Source organism: Pelecanus crispus, chromosome 11 (genome assembly GCF_030463565.1).
Source record: "Pelecanus crispus isolate bPelCri1 chromosome 11, bPelCri1.pri, whole genome shotgun sequence".
Lineage (NCBI taxonomy): Eukaryota > Metazoa > Chordata > Aves > Pelecaniformes > Pelecanidae > Pelecanus > Pelecanus crispus.
The window spans coordinates 30,444,406-30,450,203 of record NC_134653.1 but is presented as its reverse complement, the minus strand read 5'-3'; positions in this window follow the sequence as shown (position 1 = coordinate 30,450,203).

The following is a 5,798-nucleotide window of genomic DNA, read 5'->3' as shown; positions in this document are numbered from 1 at the left end:
GAGATTCTGCACGTGCTTTGCCTTTGACACTGAACCACCTTTGGTATAAGCCAACCTAAGAGCCAGAGACAAAGACCAGCCTCGCGTTTCTGCTGGGAAATGTTAGCTGGGTGACCTGGTGGCAAAGCCCTGCAGTGTGACTGCTGGAGCTCCGATGCAAGTGAATTCTTTGTCCTTGTGAATACAAACGTGCCTAGGATTGTCTTAATATTGCATCTGCTTCACTAAGCGATCCTTTAGCGTTTTATAATACCTCAGAAGTGATAATACTGTAGTGCTACCTGGACAAATCTTGCACAGTGTATGGGAAACTTCTCTGTGGAGCTTAACCAGATCTTATTCCTGGAAAGAGACCTTGATTCGGAGAAGCAATTAAAGAAATGCTCAGATTACATCAAGGAGTGCCCACATGGACTTGTTGCTCCAAAACTAACATGTAAAATGGGGTTTTTAAGTGCTAGAATTAACTTCCAAAACCATAATCAAAGCAGCACTTAAAGACTGCAATGAGAATGAGAAAACAGCAGCTCATAAAAGAATTTGAAAAGTGAAGATACAAAAGCAAACCAATATCATCAATATGGGTTTTTTTTGTTGGGGTTTTTTTTGGTTTTTTTCATTTTGGGGTTTTTTTAACATATAGAAGAGCTCATATAGAAGAGTTTAACATGTAGACAAGTTCATGGAAAGGAAATGCATTGAGATTTAGTGAGGAGACTTGAATGACAAGCAGCAGCTGTAGATCCTGAGCACCATGCTTGTTTGTGCTGGATGCTTACTGGGATGCTCTTTCTGATTCCCTGCATGTTTACTTGGGATAGGAGTCATCTTCCTGCAGTCTGTTAAAAAGAGATGGGAAGGAGAAGGGATTTCTAAGGCTCCTCCTGTATCTGCTGGGGTTTTCCGAGCTATTGCAGTGCTGCTGGTGAGCAGACTAGTTTTGTCTGGCACCATAAGAATCCGTGCTTGGTTGCCCTCCTAGGCAAGGTGGAGTCTGAGAGGATACAGGCGGTTGCAGCTGCCTGGCTCTGGTGTTGCATCATCTCATCTCACCCAAATCCTTGACATCCCGTGCAGAGGTGGATGTTCGGAGGTGGCAGAACATCTTAATTTCCGCTATATTTTTTTACTGTAAATCTTTTGTTTTCAGGATTTGGGTTACATGAACATTCAGCAGAAGGTCTTTCTGAGCAAACCAGATCGATAGCAGTTTCTAAGAACGCGCTTCTGCGAAGACCAACTCAATCGCTGGAGGCATTTATTTTATTGTAGCTTTTATTTATATGAAGTGACTCTTTCTGTGGAAAGTCCCACTAGAGAGGCTGAAATCAGACCTGGTTCTGCTCTCCCATTGCCCTGGCCATACATGCTTCAGTGTCTGGCTGCTTTCCCCCTTTGGGAGGGGAACCAAGGAGTCTGAGCACCCGGCTGTCAGCCTCGCTGCTCGGTTACCTGTGTGTCTCCATACCAGAGGCAGTCTTCCAGGGTCCCGAATCCCTCAGGGACCCCTGAGGCTGGGTCTAGCAAACAGGTCCATGCCTGGGAGCATCACCGCAGCCGTACTGCACAGAGCTCGCCGTTCTGCCACCCTTTGGGGAAGGGACTGAGCTTCACCTTGAAACAGGACCGGGAAAAGGATCAAGCTGGGGACTCTGTTTGCATCTGGCTTCCTATAAACACTTCCACAGAGTTATGAGCGTGGCCAAATAAATGGGAGATGCTGTGCTTCAATACAAATGCCTTGATAACCAGAGAAAGGCTTTGCAATAAGCATGGCAGGGAAAATTGTGACTGTAAACATTACTGAATAATCTAGAATACGGGTTTTATGGTGACTTGCCTGGAAAAATCCAGCCAGGTAGAAGAGAGTTGTGAGTCAATATTGCCTTAGACTAATTAAACCTAGAGTTATTGGTTTGCTCCTGGTCTCTGCACCTTGGTGGTTACTGTAACTGCTGTAATATTTGGCTTGCTCCACCAATGTAAATGACAGCTGGGACTGGGTACAGTTATGAAGCTCTGTGATGGGAGAATTGGCCTTCGAGATGAAGCATCACCCTGGGAATTTTGTAGCAGAGAGATCTAAACCTGCATCCCTCATTGGGATCTGGGGGCTGTTGGATAGGTAAGGTTTTGTTTTCATTTATTTTTGAAGGGCAGGGTGAAGGGAGTTTGTCAAACAAAATTTTAATAGCAGTGTTTTGGCTGCAGTGAAGCTGGCCAGGCCAAGGGGAGCCAAAGGAGAGGCAGAGACCTCTGGGATCAGGAGCCTCACTGCAGATACAGGGGTGAAAGCTCAAATCCCTGGTCTGAAGTGGGTGCACTGGGATTCCTGATGCCCCTGATGAATGCTGTAACCCAAGAGCTCTTCTCAAGGCCTGTGGCTCTTGGATCCAGCTTTGGAGATGGGGCAAGGAGGAAAGAAAATTGTTTTCCTTGTAATTCAGACATGCATGTGAAACAAAGAAGGACTACCTCACTTGTTCATGAATCAGTGATTCCAATGGTAATGTCAAGACCAGCCTGTCTTCTGTTGTATTTTTGGAACTGCAGTTAATGCTGTTGAGTTTGTGTGGACACCTTGTTGTGGGGTGTCCCTGGGACCCTCCCAGAGCAGGGGGTGACTTGTCCTGTGCTCACAGCTGGAGCCAGGAGGATTGTTTTTATAGTTGTGGAATACTTCATGATATTCTGCTTGAGTTTACCTCCAGCTAAATTATTAGTTGCTGTGTTAATTTCCTTTCTAATAAAAGAAGAGCAAACATCTCATTTTCCCTAGACTGGCTTTAGATAAAGAGTGGGCAGCTTCATTTGTTGAGATTGTTCTGGATACAATGTGAGAAGTAGATTAAAATGCTGGAATGCAGCATAGTTAGAGGCTGTTCAAGTCTCCTCTATGGAGTGAGCCAAACATGGATTAGCTGGCGTTCTCCATCCCCGCAGCGTCACAAACTTGCTTTGCTTTCAGGAGAGGATCTGGGAGCACCGCGGCAGATGGCTGCTGCGGCATTTGTGATCCCAGCTGGCTGTGGAGGGGCTGAGGTCCAGGTGGGAGACTCCTTTGGGATCTGCAGACAACAGCATAGATCTGTCAAGCGTTTTGGGTTTCTCTGGGTTGGAGCTGTCCTACAGATGCCAGCCATGTCCATTTATGGGCAAGTGTAAGATTGTTTTGTTTGAAAACTTTCTGGGTATAATACTTGTTTTCTGTTACAAGACCGTATCTGTCTGTCTGGCCCCTACCTGTTGGGGCTTTGTATTTATTGTTTAGCTGCTCCTATTCTGCTCTAGCCCTTCATGTCAGGTGAGTGCCCTTGTTGCAATGCCCTTTCCACTTCTATTTCTTCAGATATCTTTGATTTATTTTGTTTAGTGTGATAACCTCAGTCAATAAAGTGTGGGTTTTTTTTTTTTTCTTTCTTTTAATGAATAGTTTTCCACTAAACTGCATCTCTTGGAAGGTTTTTTTGTGTGCCTTGAGAGTGCAGGTTGTTTGTGCTGTGTTGGCACCAAGATGCCTGGTCAGAGCTGGAGTCCCACTGTGCTGGTTGCTCCACAGGCACCGAATAACCAGATGGTCCCTGCCCCGCAGCAGGCAGTCCTGCGGTAGGTGCGACTGCAGGCGTTGCATCAGAGCAGCGAGACGATGGCTTGCGCGAAAGGTGGCTGACAGGTTTTTGAATATGCTGCTTTAATTTGAATATGCTCCTAATTTAATCAGAAGCTGGTACCAAACTGTGTGCGTTGATTCCCAAGTGTATTTTAGGGGGTTTAAAATACAGATTCTTGGCTTACACTTTTGGGTGATTCATAGAGAGGCTGAGTTCACTGGTGGTTCCTGATCGCAATGTTGCAGAAAAAATGTCAGATCCCAAGACTGATGACCTGATTGGAGTTTAAAAATCCCCAGTTGTTTTGGGTTTGGTTTTTTTTTTTTTTTCTTTAAAAGCAATATCTGCCGTGGTTGGCAGCATGGTCCCACAAGCAGTTGTATCCCTTCAACTGCTGGGAGGAGCAGGGAGGCAGGAACAAGCCCCAGGGACTGCAAGCAGACTGCTGTGGCCATGAGGGTACATTTTATAACTGTGTGTTCTTCCTTTTATAGTAGATTGTTTGGATATGTGAGGGAGAAGTGCCCATGACCCGCTGACAGAGGAAGCTCAGCCTGGCCCGGTGAGGGCCGTGAGCCATCTGGATGAAGGCAGCTCAACCTGCAGGGAGAGCCTAATTTTGGGGAATCCCTGAGGGCCCCAAGGCGTGCATCGCTGGGCCTCTGCCAGGGCTGCAATGAGGGGGTGATCGGTGATGGTTCTTAGGCCAATCAGTGTTTCTAAAGGAGGAACTGGCATGTCTTTGTTAGCTACTTGTAATGTCAAATGGAGGAAAAGGAGGAAATCTGTTTTGGTGCACACCTGGGCGCTGGTGGACGAGAGGTGTGTGATGCTTCCCGTCTCTAATTCACCACTGCAGCCAAGGTCAAGGGATAAGTCTCGCTATAATGCAGCAAACCAAAGAGAAGGACTCCTTTCTTGTCCCCATTTCTGTTTCACAGTGTTCCTTCTGTTGTTGAAGTTTAAAATAAAACACTGCTGGAGCCATGAAGCCTGCGTGAGGATTGCAGCTTCCCCCTTCTGTGGTGCTCAGCGCGTGGCAATGGTACAAGGGGCAAAACTGTACGTGGGGTGTAATGAAATGAAGGGCTTGCTAGCCTCACCTGGCTCCACCTTGCTGGAAGGTGCCCTGATAAGGGACAGCTGCAGTTTTTGGCCACTTGCCACAATAAAGCACTGAGGTAGACGGAGCTTTTCTGCAGATCTCTGGAAAGTGGAGCCCTCCGTGCCCAGGGTGTTCTGTGGCTGGAGTCGCTAGTCCAAGCGCAGAGTTGGGATGTAGGAGCTGTGGGAGTTGTATCGTGCCGTACCCAGGGGAATTTCCCAGTGCTCTGAGCCACCTCCAGCCCTGAGGTCCACATCTCGGTGACATTCTCTGCTGTGAGTTCCCGACTCGCTGTCAGTCATCTGAGCTGCCAGGATACAGGTGAAATCACTGTGCAAGTCCCGCTCCCCCCCAGGTTCACGAGCAGGCTCTGTTAGTCACCCAGCACGTTGAGCAGAGTGGCACAGGGAGCTGACCTGATTGCTTTGACATGCAGAGAGACGCGTTTGGCTTTAGATGTGACTTTTTTCTTAATCCATATTTGTAAAAGGATTTCCTTTATTGAGCTGTCAGCTGTGCATAACTGACCTTGATTATATCTTGCAAAGGTGTTTAATTCCCCAAATGATGCCATTAAAGGTGTCTCATACATGCAAGGTTTGCTTGGCCAAGTCTTGACCTGCTGTTTTTTCCTCCTCCCTGTGCCTTCAGAGAGAACATCTTGATAAGCAGAGCCTCTCTTACGCCCACATCTCTGCACTGTGAACCCTTTACCCTGCATTTTCTGAAAGCTAAGAGTGAAAAGCACTAGAAGATGAGATCTGGGTGCGCTGGCAGCTCTATATTTAACAGGAAAAGTGGTCAGGAACTGAGCATTTAAGGACCAAACATTCAGCTGGACTTTTGCTGATTTCAGCAGGATTAGGGAGGGTGACAGCTGAGGGTGGAAGTCACTGCTGCTCTGAGCAGGGTAGGAGAGGCTGGCTGTAAGAGGCATGGCACCTCTGGAGCAGGACAACTGGGGTCTGCCTGGAAAGGTGTTCGCACCAGGGCTGCGGGGTGATGGGGGGACAGGCAGAGGGACGGCAGATCCTGGGGTCTGCTGGTATGAGCTGGCAGGGCTTAGCCAGCGAGGCTGTGGC